The sequence below is a fragment of the Microtus oregoni genome, unplaced genomic scaffold (genome assembly GCF_018167655.1).
Source record: "Microtus oregoni isolate MIOR12 unplaced genomic scaffold, Mior012 000001F_ref0000356, whole genome shotgun sequence".
Lineage (NCBI taxonomy): Eukaryota > Metazoa > Chordata > Mammalia > Rodentia > Cricetidae > Microtus > Microtus oregoni.
In genome coordinates this window covers 48,436,403-48,458,674 of record NW_024543060.1, presented here as the reverse complement: position 1 = coordinate 48,458,674, position 22,272 = coordinate 48,436,403, and positions in this window count along the sequence as shown.

The following is a 22,272-nucleotide window of genomic DNA, read 5'->3' as shown; positions in this document are numbered from 1 at the left end:
ATCCTCTGGGCTATCTTAGCTCTGCCCACATTAAGGCTCAGTTAGGGAACCAGGGAAGGTGCTTCCAATACCCCGACTTCCTGTGTCACGTGCCTCCATATTTACCTTCCTGCTCCCATTTGGCTAGTGTAGAATCTCCCTTTAAGGTCATTTGAGGATAGAAGAAGAAGATCTTAGGCCACCACAGCTGGAAAACCACTGTGTGCCCCTGGCTGCGGAGGGGCAAGGTGGGTCTCCAGAGAGATGTCTCACCTCCCTCTAACCAACGCTCTGGGCCATCATGTGAGCTGTGGCACAGAAGGCGATCCTAGGAGACTCGGGGAGAATGCAGATGAGGCAGGGTCTCTGCTTTGTCAGGACTGGAGCATGCTGGGCAGATGTCCAGACCTTGTACAGCCATTTGACAAATGCACTCCCGGCAGAGGGCTGTGAGCTGGTTGGAACCGGTAAGGAGACTGGAGTTTGCAAAAGGCAGTGAGCTGCTGCCGGGGAGGCGCTGCAGCTGGTTGAGCCGCTCTTGTTCCCGTCTGCTGTTTTACATGGTTCAGAGCAAGCATGCCTTTAAACTTGACATGTTAACCTCTCCAACCTCAGTTTCCTCACCTGCAGGGGTGATAACCTCACCTACAGGAGTGCAATGGATCACGTGGGATACGACACACTTCTGGTGTGCACAGGCACATAGGATCACCATCCTCAGAAGGAAGTTCACAGTATGACATTGCGGGCCACAGGGTCCCACTCCTCACCCGTCAACACGCAGCTTTCCACACAGAGGGGCAATTTCCACGGGATCAGTCTTTCCCTTCATCAAATTCTCTCTCTGGAGTACTCCTCCCCATCCACACTTCTGACATTTGTTGTTTGTGGAACACTTGGGCAAGGAACACATAACAGGCTTCCATCTTAGTTGAGGCGTTATGGCATACATGCATAAAAGATAACCAACCAAGAGTGGCTGAGAAAGTCCAGATGTAAAATCTTCTTTTCAGATAATACATCCAGGTGGATTTATTTAGACACGTAGGAAATGTTAATACTTCTGGGAGGGCTCACTTTAAGTATACTTATTAGTTATGCAAATGAAAGTCAGCTAGATACTGTCCTGCAAAGGAAGACGTTATAGACTTGCTTTTGCCTACTGACAAAGCACCCAAGATCCCTTCTCAGGAGGCAGCAGAGATGAAACATTTCCTAGCTCCCTAAGTGCTTTGTGGGGACAGCTCGTTCTTTGTTAGCAGAGAACTGAGTCGGGCCGGGTACCCCCAGTACAGCGCACCTCTCTTGGCAGCAACAGGCGAAAGAGTGGGTGTAAATTGAGTTTGGGGCATTAAGGCAAGATGAAAGCTGACTCTGGCCCAGGTCCTAAGTGTCAGAGAGTGGCTAGGGTCCAGTACCTGGTGAGAAAGGCCCTCCTGAGAACTGGCACAGCGAGAAGTGAGTCATGACGCAGGTGCCTGTCCAACTGGTGTCACCAGTGACCCTGCAGACATGCCACAGGGGCCACTTAGTTTGAGCCGTACTCGAGTGATATGTGCCAGTCTCCACGTGAGTATAAAATACATAATGATTGGATGGAAGATAGGTGGGTGAATGGTAGAGAGATAGATAGATGATAGATAGATGATAGATAGGTAGATAGATAGATAGATAGATAGACTGATAGATAGATAGATAGATAGATAGATAGATAGACAGACTGATAGATAATAGATAGACAGACTGATAGATAGACTGATAGATAATAGATAGACAGACAGACAGATAGATAGATAGATGATAGATAGATGGATAAATAGAAGATAGATAGATAGACAGACAGACAGACTGATAGATAGATAATAGACAGACAGACAGATAGATAGATAGATAGATAGATGATAGATGGATAAATAGAAGATAGATAGACTGATAGATAGACAGACAGACAGACTGATAGATAGATAATAGACAGACAGACAGACAGACAGATAGATAGACTGATAGATTGAACAAGACTTGGCAGGAACAGAAAATATGAATTTCTGAATACCAGTTTAAATGTTTCATTCATAATATAAAAAGTGATATATTGACAAGGGCTTTTCATTTGGGGGAAATAATAAGATTCATGCTTAGTTATATGAGTAGATGTCTTGGATGGACAGTGTAACATCCTTCTTTGTACACTCGACGTAAATACAGAGTTATACTTGCTAATGTCTAGGTTTTGCAGTTGAATTTCAATGATGACTCCAAAGAATCACCCACATACATATTTGGATTAAAAATATGTTTTACTTTAAAAGCTATTAACTCAAAGTTACGTTAGGTCATGATGACATTGAACTTTGATAAAGTATGTGGAAGGCTTTCATCTTTTGTCAGTTTTTTGCCTTTTTCTTTTGGAGATTTTTGGGTTGTTGTTTTTTTTTTTTTTTTACTTGTATGTTTGGTTTGGTCTGGTTGTTGTTTTGTTTTGTTTTTTGAGATGTTTTCTCTGTGTAGCCCTGGCTGTCCTGGAACTCGCTCTGCAGACCGAGTTGGCCTCCAACTCAGAAATCTGCCTACCTCTGCCTCCCAAGTGCTGGGATTAAAGGCCTGCTCCACCACTGCTCGTCTCCTGTCAGTTTTTATATCTGTTTTATCCATGTCAGGATAGCTGATGTGGGAAAGTCTTTAAGGAAAAAACTTAGCATGCGTAGACAAAAGGGTGTACTTAGAACCGTAACTTTTTATCTGCTCTGTCCTAATGCATGGATCTAGCCAGCAGTCATCACGGTTAGCAATGTCCCAGGGAAGGAAGGATCAGACACCGTAGCAGGGTGTGAACAAGGAATGATCAGACACCGCAGCAGGGTGTGAACAAGGAAGGATCAGACACCGTAGCAGGGTGTGAACAAGGAAGGATCAGACACCGCAGCGGGGTGTGAACAAGGAAGGATCAGACACCGCAGCGGGGTGTGAACAGGGGATGATCAGACACCGTAGCAAGGTGTGAACAGGGGATGATCAGACACCATAGCAGGGTGTGAACAGGGGATGATCAGACACAGTAGCAGGGTGTGAACAGGGGATGATCAGACATCGTAGCAGGGTGTGAACCAGGGCTTTCATCTACTCAGCCCTCTCTCTGGTCCCATACACGCCTGAAGAAGGATGTAAGGATGGGATAGGTGGGGGTGGGATGGACTGGGGGATTCTCTAAAGCTTTTAATGGGGGGTTAGCAGTGAAAACAAAGTACAAGAGTGTATTGTTTCTTTATTGCTGTTGTCTTTTGTCTGCTTTTCTATTTGGCTGTTTGCTTTATTGCTTATTTATAAATCTCTATATTCTAGATACTGTTTTCTCTTTCACAGGAGTAGGGTAAAAAGAAATAAGAGAGCTGAGTAAAGAGCCAGATGCAGCCTCACATTTACATGAAAACTAGATTGGAAATCATCTGAAAACAAAGAGTTAAACTACAGCCTAGACAGAACACGCTCAGTACTATGGATGCATAAAAGGTTTCCTCTGATGGTCAGCAGCCCATGGACATTTCTCTAAAAAGATCAAAATTTAGGTCCTAAAGCAAGTCCTACAAAATATAAATAAAGGTAAAATAATTTCTTGTATTTTTTTTTTTTTTTTTTGGTTTTTCGAGACAGGGTTTCTCTGTGGTTTTGGAGCCTGTCCTGGAACTAGCTCTTGTAGACCAGGCTGGTCTCGAACTCACAGAGATCCGCCTGCCTCTGCCTCACGAGTGCTGGGATTAAAGGCGTGCGCCACCACCGCCCAGCTAATTTCTTGTATTTTTATAAGACTGAAAGGAAATAAAGCTTGATTCAATCATAAGAAAAGCTACAGTGAATGTACAAGTTCATGAGATTGAGCAGTGCATTCTTGAACAACCAGTGGGTCATTGAAGAAACCATGGAAGGATTTTTAAAATTCCTGGAATCAAATGAAAACAAAATCACAGTGTTCTAAAACCTTTGGAACACAGCAAAAGCAGGTCTAACATGGGAGCTTATAGTCATGCATTTTTAAAAATCATAGAAGATACAAATAAATAATATAATGATCTACCTCAAGGTCTTAGAAAATCCTAATTAGGCCTAATTAGGTGGTGGTGGCGCACTCCTTTAACCCCAGCACTCGGGAGGCAGAAGCAGCAGATCTCTGCAACCTGGTCTACAGAGTGAGTTCCAGGACAGGCTCCAAAGCTACAGAGAAACCAATACAAACAACCACAACAACCACAAAAACAAAAACAAAACAAGACAAAAAAACAACAACAAAGAAAATCCAGGTTAGTGCACAAGAAGAAATTTCAAAATAGGACAGAAATGAATAAAAGAGAGATCAATGCAAAGTATCAATCAAATTCATTTCTAAATCAATTGCTCAAAAGGCAAGCAGAATTTTAAAACCAATCAACTATTTCCAAATATTGTCTAGAAAATTAAATCTTTTAAAAAGTAACACGGGCCTAGAGAGATGGATCAGCAGGTAAGATATAAACTGACGGGAGGCTTATCAACGTCTGCCCTCCATGTGTGCTCACACACACTCTCACACACTCACACAAACACTCTCTCACACACTCTCACACACTCTCACACACACTCACACAAACACTCTCTCACACACTCTCACACACACACACACTCTCTCACACTCTCTCACACTCTCTCACACATTCTCACACACTCTCACACACTCACACAAACACTCTCTCACACGCTCTCACACACTCTCACACACGCACACATACTCTCTCACACTCTCTCACACACTCACACACACTCTCACACACTCACACAAACACTCTCTCACACACTCTCACACACTCTCACACACACTCACACACTCTCTCACACTCTCTCACACTCTCTCACACTCTCTCACACACTCACACACACTCACACATTCTCACACACTCTCACACTCTCTCACACACTCTCAAACTCTCTCACACACTCTCTCACACACTCACACTCTCACACACTATCACACACTCACACACACTCTCACACACTCTCACACACTCACACACACTCTCACACACTCTCTCACACACACACACTCTCTCACTCTCTCTCACACACTCTCACACACTCTCACACACTCTCACACTCACACACAATCTCTCACAAACTCACACTCTCACACACTCACACAAACACTCTCTCACACACACACTCACACACACTCTCACACACTCTCTCACACACTCTCACATTCTCTCACACACTCACACACTCTCACACACTCTCTCACACACTCTCACACACACACTCTCTCACACACTCTCTCACACACTCTCTCACACACTCTCACACACTCTCACACACTCTCTCACACACTCTCTCATACATTCTCACACACTCTCACACACTCTCACACACTCTCTCACACACTCTCTCACACATTCTCACACACTCTCACACACTCTCTCACACACTCTCTCACACATTCTCACACACTCTCACACACTCTCACGCACTCTCTCACACTCTTACACACACTCTCACACTCTCTCACACACACACACTCTCACACACTCTCTCACACTCTCACATACAATCTCACACTCTCTCACACACTCACACACTCTCACACACTCCCACAGTCTTTCACACACTCACACACACTCACACACACTCTCACACACTCACACACACTCTCACACACTCTCACACACTCTCACACACTCACACACACTCACACACTCACACACACTCTCACACACTCACACACACTCTCACACTCTCACACACTCACACACACTCTCACACACTCTCACACACTCACACACACTCTCACACACTCTCACACTGATGGAGGAGGGTCATTGGCCAATAAAGAAACTGCTTGGCCCTGTGGGTGGAGTAAACGGAGCAGGGTGCTGGGAGGAGGAGGAAGTGAGGTCAGAGACACGACAGCTCTCGTCTCGGGAGCAGACGCCTGAGAGAGACACCATGCCCCACTCCTGGGCAGACATACGCCATGAAGCAAGCCGCCAGGTTAGACATGCTGAACCTTTCCCGGTAAGACCGGTGCTCACAGATTATTAGAGATGGGTTGATCGGGATATCAGAATTAGCCAGTAAGGGCTAGGGCTAAAGGGCCAAGCAGTCTTTAAAAGAATACAGTGTCTGTGTAATTATTTCGGGGCATAAGCTAGCCTAGTAGGCGGCTGGGGTGCTGGGGATGCAGCCCCGCCACTCTTATTACTACATCACACACTCGCACACACTCTCACACACTCACACACTCACACACACTCTCACACAATCTCTCACACACTCACACACACTCACACACTCACACAAACACTCTCACACACACTCACACACACACTCACACAAACACTCTCCCACACACTCACACACACACACACACACTCTCTCACACACTCTCTCACACACTCTCTCACACACTCACACACACTCTCACATACTCTCTCACACACACACTCACACACACACTCACACAAACACTCTCCCACACACTCACACACACACTCACACACACGCACACACACTCTCTCACACACTCACACACACTCTCACACACTCTCTCACACACACACTCACACACACACTCACACACACGCACACACACTCTCTCACACATACCTCTCTCTCTCTCTCCTTCTCTCTCTCTCTCTCTCTCTCTCTCTCCTTCTCTCTCTCTCTCTCTCTCTCTCTCTTCTCTCTCTCTCTCTCTCTCTCTCCTTCTCTCTCTCTCTCTCTCTCTCTCTCTCTCCTCTCCTTCTCTCTCTCTCTCTCTCTCTCTCACACACACACACACACACACACACAGACACACACACACGCACACAAAGGGAATAACCCCTTAAGCTAGCATGCCATCTTTGTGTACAAGATCCCGGGGCTAGCTAGTGTGTGTAGTGTGTAGAATGCTGCTAGGTCTATGCACACAGCATTTCGCTTCCATGGTCAATAGATTTAAAAATCTTCGTGTCAGAAGCTCTGACCTTTAGAGAATGGTATGAGTGAGGACTGGGTTGTGTTTTTACATCATACTGGACCCATGAACGTTAAATTTAGAGGCAAATGCAGAACTTTAGGAGTGGACAATGTCTGACACCTGAATGGCTGGCTGGTCCATCCACGTGTAAGAAGGAGCTGGAGTTTCTAAGCGAACAACTGGAGATCTGAGAATGTGGGATCTCGATGATCTGCACCTCAGATGGTCAAAGGCAGACATTCCTGCTTTACTGTTTGAATCGACTACTTTAGAGCCAAGCGGCCCACATTCTCTTTCTCTTGTTTCTTGTTTGTTTTAATTTCATTCTTGAGACTGGGTCTCACTGCGTGGCCCATCCTGGTCTCAAACTCTCAATCCTCCTATCTCAGTCTGCTAAGTGCTGAGATTGCAGGTGTGTTCCAACATTCCTGGTTCTCTCCCTTCTTGTCTTTTCCCTCCTGTGTGTCCTTTGTCTCCTCCGGCCGCAGGGTCACCTGCCTTCCCAGGCTTCCTGCTCCTGGATTGTCTCTAAAGACATTCTTATTCACTGCAGGATTTTTACCTCTTCTGCTACTGGAAGCAGAAAGAAGGATGAAGTTAGCACAATATAAGAAGGATCTTGCAGAAGGATCTTTTCTCCTACCTGCTAAGAAGAAACCCAAGTCGCAGCAGAACTTACAGCACTGGGTGAAGTCGTAAGCAGCAGAGACGAGCGTGCATTGAATAGAGGTTGCTCAGGGCAGGAAGAGAGGAGTAGAGGCAGGAGCTGTGGAGGAACTCTGCTTACTGCCCTGCTCCTCAGTGTTCACTAGGCTTGCTGTTTAGGCAACCCTGGACCACCAGGAGTGGCACTGCCCCAGAAGCTGGGCCATCCCACATGAGTTATTAATCAAAACCGCACTCCAGAGACTTGCCTACAGGCCAGTTTTTCAGCTGAGTTTCCCTTTTCCCAGATGAATCCAGTTTATGTTAAGTTAAAAAACAACTAACGCCCTAAGTAATTTATCAACCAGTTTTGAGGACAAAAAGATGTCTTATCAATTAAGCATGACAAGGCGTTAGATTAAAGCAGATTTCTTTGGCCAAACCCAGATACCCGTATGCCAATCAGCTTTCCATCATTCTGACAAGACGCTTGGCAAAAACACCTTAAAAAGAGGAAGCCTTTCTTTTGGCTCCATCTGCCTTTTAGACCATAGAGAGGAAACCAAGGTGAGACACGTGTGGCCAAGCAGAGCTGCTCACTTCACGGCAGGCAGAAACAGAAAAGAACCAAGGTGCCAGGGTCATACTGTGCTCCCCCAAGGGCATTTCCCACCAGTTAGAGTTACTGTCACCTCCCAACCGTATCTCTAGTTGGGAAGTGCATACTGAACTCCTGTGGTTCTTGGGGACACTAATGACCTGAAGCATAGCACTGCACACACACTCCAAGATGATGTTGACAGTGAGGATGGAAATGTCCTCCCGTGCAAGCCAGAAGTCTCATCACAACGCTGGACCAACCAGCGATCTTTAGTCCAAGTCTGAATTCGGACACGACTCTTCCTGTCCCCTCATTATTTTTGTCCTCATTGTTTCTTACCAGGAATCCCCAACCATCAGTTGTTACATTATGCCAGGGGGAAACACAAGCAGAAATGATGAGGGTTATGTAGGATTTTGTTGAATCAAGTTCCTCACCCACTTCCAAGAGCCACATTTAATAAACTGCAACATTCAGAGCCCTGCTGATGCATCTTCTCGCTCACAAAGCAAAATGTCTAAACTTTAGTTTGGCCTGGGGCGCCTTCATTGTCTCTTTGTCTACTTCTCTTTTTGAAAAGAAAAACTATGATAGGAAACCAAATATAGAGGGAAATTCCCAATCACAGGCTGGAACTTGCTGGGAACAGCTTTCTCCAACTTGCAGCCTTGTAGGAACACTTCAAGAAAACGACAGCCACCCTTCGTACTAGGATTTAGTAAGCACCAACTGCTGTCTGCCCAGGACAGACACGGTCCCTCAGGAAGCTGTCCATGTTGTCTGAAACACAAACAGCACATTTATAAAACCACATGAGGCTGTGTACAAAGAGAACTGTGTTGCAAGAAAGTTTAGAGGCTGACTCTCCAGGAAAGCCAGGGCATGGCAAGCTCCGAGCTGCTTAACGAGGACTGGCATTTGCAAAGCTGAAAAGGAGATCAGGGAGTCAGCAGGTGAGAAAATGGTACAAGATAAAACAGGGCAGTAGGAAAGCTATGCCAAAAAACGAACTTGCCGCCTTAGAATTAATGAAACAGGGACTCCCAGGCTGCGAAAGGGATCAGATGACAGCAGAGTCTGAGGCACCTAAGACTCCACTCTTGGTTTATTCAGCGCTTAGCAGGCCTGCCTGTCCAATCCTACCAGATGTTGTCGTTTTTAAACAGGCGACAACGTGAGCTGAGATTGTTGTCATTACTCATTGGCCAGCCTTTTCTCTACGCAGGAAGTGTGGCAGGAGGAGAAATCACTCAAATTCCAGCACCAACTAGAAGGTCCTGATGTCCCGGCACGCTCACTAGTGAGACCAGCCATTTGAACCGTGACCCCGGGTCTTTAAGTATTAACAAGATAAGAATTACAAACACGTTGGTTTTCCGTATCAGGTAGGAAAGGTCTCACGGGTGAGCATCTCTCAGACCTGGCAGCAAATGCCAGAGTGTTTCTGCAGAGCTCTTCCCTGGCAGCGACTCGGTGGCATTTATTACTTGGCATCCTCCCTCAACCACATATTATTGCTTAATTAAAGTGCTTCTTTTAATAGATCAATAGGCCTGCTTTTAGGAGCTGCCATAATGACACCTATACTTTTATTCAGAGTGGCGAGAGGGAGTCGGGAGGGATGATGTACAGGGACTCAGCTAAAGCCGAGGGAAAAACCGCGTGCTACAACATGCCGTTCTGTGTCTGCCTACATGGAACACAAATCTCTGCTGTTTGAAACAGAAAGAGAAATCTCAGCCAATTCAAACTAATGACCTGGCTCTTGCTTCTAGAGTGGGTGGGGGTTTACACACGGCCTTTTCCTGCCGCTCCTGCACGCACAGCGTGAACCCCCGAGTTTGGGGCCCTCCTGGGTTGCAGCCAAGAGGCTTGGTAGAGGCCAAGGCAGGGTGTGAGAAGGTGGCAGGGGAGGAGGGACAAGGCTACACATATGCCGTTCTCTTCTCCGACAACCTCCATGCGGGTGCTCCTCCTAGAAACACCACTCTCCTTCCCCTCTGCCGATTCCTAGAAAAAGCATCACACTGAGAACACAACTTCCACAGAAAGCCTGCCCTCAAAATATGGACTCTGTCTCATGAAAAATAAAATAACTTTGAAACTTTGCAGAAAAATTTGGAAGACAGGAGAATCTTCTTTTGCAGAGCCTGAATTACAAACCTGTCCATCATCTCTCTGAAGAACAATGGGAAAGTGAAGATCACCCATTGGCAGGGGGTCTAGCAAGTGGCGGCCTGTGCAGGGGCTCTAAGAGTCTATGCAACCCATTTTGTGTGACATCCAGGGCCTTCACGGAGAATTGGGTTCATAACTGATTGGAGTGCCAACAAGTGCTTGCCCACAGCATAGCCTCACCCTGGAGAAGGTCCCGGGCATCTGAAACATGTCTCCTCCTCATTGGCAGTGACCATAAAAAGCTTATTCCAACACACGCCTTGTTCTGCCCTATTCCAGGCGGCAAACTTGAGTTACAAAGGAAGCCTACCCTGCCAGACAGGACTCTTTCCTGATTAAAACTGATTTCTGCAGGAAGGTTTAAAGAAGTACGTTTGTGTGTGTGTGTCTGTCTGTCTGTTTGTCTGTGTGTGTGCGGGCGTGTATATATGTGCATGTATATATGCGCTCATGTGTGTATCTATGTTGTGTATATGTGTGTGCACGTGTGTGCTCATATGTATATATGAGTTCGTGTGTGTGTATGATGTTTGTATATATGTATATGTGTGTGCCCGTGTATATGAGTGTGTGTGTATACCCTTGCATAGGTACATATTTATTTCATGTGTGTGTGATGTTTGTATGTGTGTACATGTGTGTGCCCGTGTATATGAGTGTGTGTGTATACCCTTGCATAGGGACATATTTCGGGACCTCAGGTGTAGTCGAGCCATCCACCTTATTTTTGGAGACAGTTTCTCTCTAACCTGGAGCTCACCCAGGAGAAACCAATGAACTCCAGTGATCCCCCTGCCTCAGCCTGCCCAAGGCGAGGCTGACAACTGTGCCATCATAGCAGGGATTTCCTATGTGGGTTCAGGTTGGTCAGACGTTGTCCCCATGCTTGCCCAGCAAGCTCTGTGCCAAGAATTTTCTCCCCAGCTCTGAGAGACTTAGCGTTTGATCTTCCAGTTTTAAGGAGGTCTGCTCTGGTTGCATCTTAAACCCTCCCTAACATCCTTGTCCTCTGGCCTCAGAGTATTTAAAAGCAATGCCCTGTCTCCTTATCAGTGAGCAATTGGCAACAAAAACGCTTCATAGGAAAAGAAGCCAGGTGCAGAGACACAGCCCCAAGTGACTTCATCACTCCATGGGATGAGCTGGTTCCTGTGACTCAGCCTGAACAAAGCAACCCTGACTACTGGGGGTGGGGGGGAATAAACTAGGCTTCGGGACACCTGCCTCGCCCAGAGAGACGGCAACACCGTGTGGTTCACAGCAACACCCTGTCACACTGCTTCAGAGACCTGTAGGCTAGTCAGGGTTCATTCCAGGCCGCCATTCTAAATCCAGGTGACAGTCACTAGTGGTGACCTACATGGATATATACTCAATCTTTATACATCCTGTTGCATCGCTGGCCTTGTTCTGCCTATTATATAAGTGAGAAAACCAAGGCTTAGCAAGGGCAGGTAACTTCCTCAAGACCAAAGTGCTCGTGGTACCACAACCACCACCAAACCTCATTCCTGCATCACCGGGTCCTTCCTGGCTGAGATTCCTCATCCCAGGAAGGCTAACCTTTCCTGTGGCAGGGAGATCACCGAGAAAAGCACTGTGATGATCCTTCTGCAGCAATACCGAGTTGTCATTCCAAATGGTACGATAAAGTCAAATGTCCCGCTACGAGGTACATTTTGGGTGCCCCATGAACAGACCTAATGGACTGTTTCTTCACAGAGAACACATTTTCAGTCCTAGCAAACAAACACGTGATGTTCATTGGAAAGCCAGCACCTGCCTGAGAACAGAGAATTGAAAGACTTCTGTTTCGTTTTGTTTGGGTTTGTTGTTGTTGTTGTAATTTATTTTACCTGGAATGCATAGAGGATGCTAGTACACGCATAGGACAGAGTCAGCTACTCAAAGAGAGCCAAAAAGTCAATATTAAAAATGCTGGAAAAACGGATCAGATGAAATTCACCTTGCTCGGTAGGAGCCCCTCTTCCAACCATTTTTATTCTTTTTCTAAAATACATAGCCCCTCCCGGCTTACCTCATCAAGCCCTTCTGAGGGAGCAGTAAGAGGTCTCCGCAGGCCCAGGTGCTTCTGCCAAGTCTGAGGCCTTGAGTTCAGTCCCTGGGGCCACAGGAGGGAGAGAAGAGGGTCATGGTGTGTATGTGTGCACACACAGGTGCCGTTTGCTTTGTTTCTTGGGCTCAAGACCCTGTTGTTGAAGTAAGAAAAACCCATTTTATGTGGTAAGGAAGAGCAGGTTGCATGCCCCATGTTCTTTTAGGTGTCAGCTTTTCTGTGCTCTAAGCCTGAACAGGACGGGACAAATTCTAAGGGCAGCTGCTTCAAGGGGTGCGCTGCTGCATGGGGGTGCACTGCTGCATGGGGGTGCACTGCTGCATGGGGGTGCACTGCTGCATGGGGGTGCACTGCTGCATGGGGGTGCACTGCTGCTTCAAGGGGTACGCTGCTGCATGGAGGTGTGCAGACAAGAACGCTGGAAACCAGTGGCCAGCTTGCACATGCATGTACACCCTTGCACACACAGGCACAGGCACACACACATATCCACACACGCACACACGTTCATAGGCCCCTTCGTATTCTCGATGCTCCACTGTTTCCTTAAGATTGTGTTTCAGTCTCCAGTCAGGACCCGAGCATTTCCGAGAAGGAAGGGAAAAGCTGGCTGGTACAAAAGGGAGCTAACGCAACCTCAGTGAGAGACTAAGCTGGGGAGTGTATCTAATAATTGCCTGGGTTCAGCGTGTCTCTGCGATAAATGAGTAAACTTTAAATGGATCTCTGAGATGCGCTATCACAGACATTGCCGTGGGCGAGTTTTACCCGCCGTTGAAACAGCGAGGCCCAGCCAGATAAGAAGATAGAGGAGGTGCTATCGTGTGGCAGCCCGGTAATTACAACTCTCTATTCGGGCTCTGCAGTGATGCTGCACGCGATAAGTAGAGAATAATGAAGAAACGGAGTGGCGATAACGCAGAAGCTAAACGGTGGAAAATAGCCTACCATAGCCCACAGCCCTCCGAGTGCCTATGGGGACTTTGAACTATCTTCTCCGGTTTTCATCCAAAGGGGGAAAAATACTTTCTCTTTCTTCTTCCTCCGCTAAATTTATGTCTGACAGGACAAAAGAAAACAGAGAAAGGAAATCAAGGGTGTGTGAAGAGAATTTGACCTTTGCAAACAGCTCTGGAGGTCACAGTGTAACTATTCTAAAATAATCCTATCCTGTAATCTTGTCCGCACTCATAAAAGATACAAGAACTCTTCCTCAATGATTTGACACAGTTTGGATGGGGATCACGGCTAATAAAGGCCAAGTCAAGTCTTTCTAGTTATAGCCCGTCCAGGAAGGCTGGGGTGGAGGGGTGCTCCAGCTATCAGTCCTATCCAGCTGGACCTTGATGAAGGCAGAAGACAGGCCAAGAGACCAGCCATCCCCAGGAGGAGAGCAGAGTCCTGTGGCTGGGGCTTTAGGTAACGCATGCAGCACTTGGCATGCTTTAGCCCGGGTCTTCAGTCTTTGAATGCGATGCCAGTAGCTCCATCTTGTTTGTTATACCTGAAACCATCCTGAACTTCACAATGAATGGAATCAAAGTGGGGAAAACACACACGCGTGTATGACAGTCTTTCTGAAAGTGTCCTGCATCCCTTAGCACTTGTCCTTGTGGCTCTTCGTGTCATGGTATGGGTCAGACCTTAGTGAAAAGCTCTTCTGGGGTAAACAGTCAAATGACATTGGATCTCAACTCCATCTTAACCACAGGACTCACCAGGATGAGCGATGGAAATAATCCTCATGCTAAAGGCACCTTAAAACTTGTGGCATTCAGATTAAAACATTAGAGTTATTGAAGTAATTTTTGAGGTGACATTCACACCCCATAAAATTCGCATTTCAGAGAATACTACTCAGGACCTCTTCGTTCATTTCTAATGTCATACAAGCGTAGCCAGATTTAACGGAAGACTATTCAGTCACCCGCAATGACACTCCAAACCCATCAACAGTCACTCCTATTCCCTGCCTATTCCCAGCCCCTTGAGAGCTAGGCACTTGCTAATCTACTTTCTATCTAATGAATTAGCCTATTCTGAACACTTCCTTTAAAGGAAATGTTGACTTGGGATGTTGACTTATTTCACTTAGTGCGCTTTGAAGGTCTGGCTGGGTTACAGAGCATACTGTCACTTTGTTATTTTTAAGGGATGAGCAATATTTCATTGTGGACACATAACACGTGTGTACGCCTTCATCAGATGATTGACACTTCGGGTTCTCATGGTCTTGCTATGATGCATGATGCTGTCGTGAGCATTTATTTCTCTGTGTGCCGTTGGGACCAGACTTAGCGGTAGAAGAGCTGGTTGCTGGGGTCTCTCTCGAGCACGCTTTCAGCATTGCTGACCATCTGAGAATGCCATGTACACCTTTCTGAGGAAAATTCCCAAGCTGTTTTCTGACCCTTCCCAACAGGAATGATTAGGACCCCAGTTCTCTACGTCATCACCCACAGTCTGAGTTCAATCCCTGGCTCTACAACTTCTTAGGCAATCTTTAATTCCCTAGGTCATAGTTTCCTCATCTGTGAGGCGTGGAGATAAAAGCAGCAATTACTTCACCAAACTGTTGTGAAAATCAAATTGTTGGATGCATTGGTGCTCAGTAAGTTGCCTCTCGGTCCCTGTGCCAAACACTCGAGACAATCAACCTAAAAGCCGACTGACTGTTCCTTTCAGCCTGGTCAAGGCAGGGCATCATGCTTAACTCACAGCAGCCAGAAAGTAAGAGACACAGGAGGGAGTTGTGGTCCCTACAGTCATGTCCCCAGTGTCATAATTTCCTTCTACTAAGTCCTATCTCCTGGAGGTCTTACTATGTCTCAAAGCACAACAGTCTGGCCCACTAACTGCTGTAGCACAAATAATAAAAACCCAGAGACGGGGGTTGGGATTCAAGCTGAAGATCAGAAAAGCAAAGCAGTCAGCCACTTGAGAGATCTTTTACCTCTCCCAGATCTTCAGACCGAAAGGGCAAGATTCTGCCTCCACGTGTCCTCAGACTGAAGACTGAGCCCACACTGAACTCCTGCCTTATATTCCTCTCCAGTGCTGGGATTAAAGGCGTGTCATCCCAAGTGCTGGGATCAAAGGTCTGAGCTCTGTTTCTGTTTTAGACTGATTCACTCTCGTGCAGCCCAAGGTAGCCTTGAGTCCCAGGATTAAAGGTGTGTGCCACCACTCCCTAGCCTCTACCTAGCGTGGCTGCTGGAATTAAAGGTATGTGCCAACACTGCTTGGCCTGTTTGGCTGACAAGTGTGGCTAGCTTTGCACTCTGATCTTCAGGTAAGCTTTATTCATTAAAACACAAATAAAATATCACTATAAACCACTGCATATATGAGCCTTTGGAGGGAATCCAAAATGCAAACTAGAGCAGGAACCTGTTTTAGGAAAGACAGCCTCTTCCAGAGGACCTGAGTTCAATTCCCAGCACTCATATGCTGGCTCACAATATCTGTAACTCCAGTCCCAGGTGATCTGGTGCCTTCTTTTTGGCTTCCTCTGGCACCAGGCAGATATTCAGATATTCATAAAGGCAAAGCACCAATGCACACAAACCTTTTAGAATAGAGAAGGTGGCATCACTATTGAATGTTAGGCATGGAAGTTTGCTAGCTGTGTGTAAGAGAGGCAGGAAAAGACTGAGCTCTCAATATTCCCTTCAAAGGTATGACCTTATTCTCAACCACACGGATTGTCAAGAACTAGACAGGAAACTTGCAACCTATGTTTCCTGTTGTCTTCATGGCCTGCGTGTGACGTCTTCACAGAACACAGTCTTCTCCAAGTCCAGACAGTTAAGAACTTGTGGTTCTTCCTCTCCACCCTGTCTCCTCTGCTACGGGGAGCAGATAGCTCATTCATCCAGCATAGTATTTGGCTCACTGTAGACCCAGAGCCAGGGGCTGAAGACGGAAACTCCAGAACCAGAAGCCCAAGTCCGTGCTTGCTCTGTGATGCTGTCTGTGTGAAGGGTTTGGTCACAGCAATGCGTGTAACTGAGAATGTTCCAGTTACTACAGGTCTCCTTCCCCATTGTTACATGCAATTTCATTATGAATCTTCCTCTGGTTTTCACTCCCCAAAAGGTCCTGTACCCAAGGCCTCTTCATTCTGAAGCTAAAACCATCCTCCCAGCCAGCATTCTCTAAGTGTCCAGCTGATATTTAGGGCTTTTTATTCCCATTGGAAAAGGTCTAAGTTCATGGTTGCGACATTCAGAACTCCCATGACCCAGCCACTTGACCTCTCTAGTTTCTCCAAGTACCCAATATTTCTTACAATATTTCGATGTGGGATTTCCCTGTGTATGCTGTGAATACCATTGGTTAATAAAGAAACTGCCTTAGGCCTGTGCAGGGCAGAATATACTTAGGTGGGGAAAACGAAACTGATGCTGGGAGGAATAGGACAGAGGGAGAAGCCATGCAGCCTTGCTGGGGACAGACGCCAGAACTTTACCCAATAAGCCACAGCCTTGCGGCGATACACAGATTACTAGAAATGGGTTAAATTAAGATATAAGAGTTAGCCAATAAGAAGTTAGAGCTAATGGACCAAGCAGTGATTGAATTAATACAGTTCCTGTGTGGTTATTTCAGTTCTAGATGGCCGGAATGAACAAGCAGCCTCCTACTACAATATATCATAAAATTTACCAATCTTCCCTCTCTGGGTGGCTCTTGTACGTCTTTGGTCACTTAGCCCACCTGTCCTGAGAACCATATCTTCTCCTTTCTTGCTTCCTCTTGGCACTGGGCAATGCTGCCCACGCTTCTCTCTTGAAGTCCACCATATGTTCTGTGGATTTCCATCACTGTATTTAGTACAAGGTATTAAAATGTTGTTAACTTGTTTTATGAGTACAAGTATTTTGCCTGCATGTTTATAAGTGCACTATGTGTGGACCTGGGGATTGGAAGAGGGCATTGGATCCCCTGGGGCTGGAGTTACAAATAGTTGTGTTCCACCTTGTAGGTGCTGGGAACAGAACTCATGGAGTGCTCTTAACCACAGAGTCATTTCTCCAGCCCAGGGCACACACACACGTCATAGTCCATATGGAGGTCAGAGGAAACCTTGCAGGAGTCAGTTAGGAGTCAGTTATCCTCTTCTACAGTGTGGATTCCAGGGCTCAAATTGGGGTCGTCAAGCTTTGTGGCAACCATTACCCACTGAGCTGTCTTGCTGGCCCCTCTATAAGGTATTTTCATTGTTCATCTCTCTTCAGTTCAACTAGTCTGAAAATTGCTGAGGCTGAAAATACATGCACATAAACTATTTACTGTTCAGTAGCCTTGGTTGAGCATACATACCTTTAATCCCACATATCTTGGGAGGCAGAGTCAGGTGGCTCAACATTAGTTCAAGACCAGCCAGAGATACACAGTTAAAAAAAAAAAAAGAAAGAGGTGGGGCTGTGTGAGGAATCAGAAAAACAGGTGACTTCCATAGAAACAGACTTCACTGAATTAGATATACCATGTTTAGAGAGCCTGAAGGAGAGCCTATACCCTCTCATCAGAAAACATCAGTGCTAGTGACCTTCCTCACGAGATGCTTGAGTTGCTGAGAATGAAAAATTCCAGTCTCAGGAGAATGATAGGAGAGACATAAGAAATGGAACTGGCCTAGGGCAGTAGCAGCAGACAGCCAAATGCTGGGTACCACGACAAAGAACCAATACAAGATGGAAAGATGGGAAAGAGAAAAGCAGACTGTTGCCTGTACTAGGGAGAGGGGAGGATCAGGAGACGTGATGACGGGGACAGGTGAGAGAGAGGGCTGAGGTCGACATGCTGTTATTGTCCCGTAGGTTTAGCGGGATGGGGAACAACAGCCTGGAGCCTATACAGACACAGACTGGCCCCTCGAACCTGCAGCCTGGCTGTGAGATCCCCCTAGCTCTGGGCAATGACAGAGGTCTGAGACCCGAAAGGCTCACTTTCTGGATTGGACCCTCTCGGAGGACCACCGTGGCCCCTGATGGCCCAGAGCCATACGTGGTCTGTGTGCTGCCCCAGACCACAGTGAAGCCTGAGATCTGTGTGTGTACACAGTCTGTGCCGCTACCCAATGCCTTGGTGATGTCCTCGGGCTCTGCTGCCTGGGGAGCTGTGCTGCTGTGAGTGGTATGTGTAACCATGGGCCTGATACGGCCAAGGACTGTGTTGATGTCTGCGACTGTGTCACCACCGAAGCCCATGCGGATGCCAGAGACCGGTGGTCTGGACTGCCGCCTGGAGCCATGTGAATGTCTGTGAGTCCAGGCCAGCAGTCCCGCCCCTCACTGGCCCATAGCACCATGGTGTAGGTGGTGGCATAGGCTCCAGAGAGCCACCTCTCAGCTCTCCTCAGTTGATGGCTTCTGGCACAGATGTAGGCAGAGAAAGACACTTCCTACCTGCTCTGGCGAATATATGAGCAACACAAAATGGACAATTTGGAGGGGGTGGGGTCACAGGGGAAGTGGCAGACAGGGGAAGACAGGGAGGTGAGGGTGATCACGATGCATGATGTGGGATTCCCAAATAATCAATAAAAAATAATTTTTAAAAAAGCCATGTAGCTTTCCCCCCATTTTGAGAGTTACCTTGCTCACAAAAGCTGAAATGATTTCTTCAACTCTGGACAAACTATTTTGGCTAAACCCTTGCAATCATTCAGTTTAAGCTCTCGACAGCTTGAACAGAGCAGTACATAGCCAGAACTGATCATGAACTAAGAATCCTGTGAAGGCAAGTCAGCATCGTTGGCACAACCATTAGAGAGAGGGTCCAATAAAACACTCCTGACAGCCAGCAATCTTCACAACCATGTGGATCAACAATCGCAACACTGTGTACTTATCTGCCGCCTTTCATCCGCGGATCTGAAGGCTCTTTCAATCATTAGTGACGGGCAACATTCTTGCAAGGTGAATATTCACAGCACCCAGAAAGAAGGCCAATCAACTGTCAATAATCACACAATAGAAACAAATTCAAGATCAAATGGCACAAAGGGCGTTAGTGACCATCTCCATGTCTCCTGTCACTTCTGCAAGTCACTGTGATAGATGATCTCATATCGAGACTGAAGATTGGCAAAGGGAACGGCGGTTCTGTGGGATCCAAGAGTCATGTTGGGTGCAACTACCAACGAGAAAGTGTTCCCCATAGAAGCAATTCCGCCAAGGAAATCAGATTGTTTGCCCACTGCAGCCCATAGTCAGTGAATTTCCATGCGTGTTTGTCTTGTTTGGTTTTTTTTTTTTTTTTTTTTTTTTTTTTTTTTTTTTTTGAGACAGGGCTTCTCTGTGTAATAGCCCTGGCTGTTCTGGAACTTGTAGACCAGGCTGACCTCGAACTCACAGAGATCCAACTGCCTTTGCCTCCGGAGTACTGGGATTAAGGGCATGCACCACCACTGTCTTGTCCATTCTTATTACTTTTGAGAAAACACTCTTCATTTATATCAGAGGTTTTAGAGAAAACCTTAATGCATTAGTGTGTTTACTGAAGAATCTCATTTTTAAAAATAGACTTTTATTTGTATGCACAAGTGTGTGTGTGTGTGTGTGTGTGTGTGTGTGTGTATTTGCACATGCATGTAGTGGCCAAAAGAGGGTATTTGTTTTCTGTAGCTGGAGTTACAGGCAGTGAGAGACACCCAATATGAGTGCTTGGATCCAAATTCAAATCACAAAACACTCTTAACTGCTGAGCCATCTCTACCTCATTAAGATTTGCATGTGAAGCAATGAATTTTGAATATCATCAAGTTAATAGTGGAATTCATTTGATGTGTGAACCTGGGCTCTCATGAACCCTCACCTGACATCATTAATTGTACTTAGAATAAAGAGCACACTCACTCCTGCCTTCTGGCCTGGCTCCTGCCCGAAGAATCACTGAGCACCCTGTAGCAACCTGCTTGGTTCCTCACTTAACTGGGTGAAAGGGCATTTCCATATGTACATGTATTTCAGCTGTTATTTTTGTTATTATATGCCACATGAATGGCATAGAAGAGAAAACTGAAGGGAACCTAAGTTGAGATCACAAGACAGTCACTGGAGAATTTGGATCAGAATCAGAGCCGACCCTGTGGGCCCTTAGTCCTCTGCTCGCTCTGACTGCTCTGAAAACTGGCTGACTTGTTGGTTCCCAGCCTGGGTTAGGCTCTTTGGGAAGTTTAAGAAGTGAAGAGAAGGATGAACCAATTCATAAAGGCACTCATAACTCGCCTTCTCTATGTTACTTTAAAGAATTTCTCTCAGTGTTGCCTTCAGCTGATAGCTCTGCTCCTCCCGGAGATAGAGCATCCACTTTACCTTTAGTTTCTAGATCGACTAACCAGAAAATCAGTCTTGATAAATATTGGATAAATATCGGGATCCAAAGGGTGAAGAGAGGCATGAATAAGAACAAGGTAAAATAAACCACATCTATGAAATGTCATAATGAAATCCATTATTTTGTATTTTTGCCTGCAAACTTAATATGTGAGACACTGAGAAAATGGAGGTGGGATCGGGAGTTCAAGGTCATCCTTGGCTACGTAGCAAGTTCAAGATAAGCCTGGGCTAAATGAGAAGCTGTCTTAAAAAACACTAAATTCAAAATCTGTCTTAGGTTCGGAACCTTTTCTTGTTCTTTGACTTACTCCTTAAGTAGCTCTCTCCCTAGCCTTCCCTACTCCTTTGTTGAACAACCCTAAACACTGGTCATTTTACCCCTCTGGGCTCTAATCCGCCCTTTTCATACCACCACTTACACACACGTCATTCCATTCCTGAGTCAAGCCTCTTCTACTTACGTCTTCATTTCTGGAGAACCCACGGCAGCCGTGTGGTTAGAACGACACACAGACCCAGTGGTTTTTTTTCACAACGTTTCCGTTTTCCTTCAGCTACGTGTCAGTTCTGTGGCGAAGGCTCTTTCACCCAATACAACACGGAATATAGAATGTAGTGGGAGACAGGACATGTTGTACTATAAATGTCAGAAGGTATGTGTACTGGCTCCCAGAGGCTGCCATACGGCAGACTGGGTGACTTCAAGTGGCAAGCATTTATTGGCTTATAATTTTGGAGTCTGGGAGTCTGTAATCAAGGCATTGGCAGTGCCATGCTGTGCACAGAGGCTCAGACAGGTGTTTCTCTCTCACTGCGGAGGTCTAGTAGGGGCCACTAGGGTAGCGGTTCTCACCCTATGGGATCATGATCCCTTTGACAAACCTCCATCTCCAAAAATATCTGCATTACATTTCCTAACAGCAGCAAAATTACAGTTACGAAGTAGCAACAAAAATAGTTTTGTGGTTGGGGTCAGAGCAACACGCAGGACTGTGTTAAAGGGTTGAGAACTCCTGCCCTAGGGGGTTCCTGTCTTTCAGCTAAATCACTCTGATCTCTGCATTTGTCATCCCACAGAGAGGTCCTGCTTCATTTTTGGACTGGAAAACTGCTCTCCTTTATCTTATGATAATACTCTTTACTAGACTTGTGTCCACCTTAGTCCACTGTGACTTCATTTTAACCAACGATTATCACATGCTGAGAGTGGATTTCAGGGCTCCCCATTCAAACAGCACAATTGCTTCTAACAGGTTCTCCCTAGGCCTTTCGGCTGGATCCTTCCTCTCTTAGAGCCTGGCTTTGGGACTGTGAAAAAGTCTCATGATTTCACCACAGTTATTTCATAATTAAAATTCTAGTGGCATATATCAATCATATTGCTGCCATCAGGATTATATGAGGTCATGGAGCCAAAAATCTCCACCTTAGCGTGGAGTGGGTGCCCAATCACCTCAAGCACCAG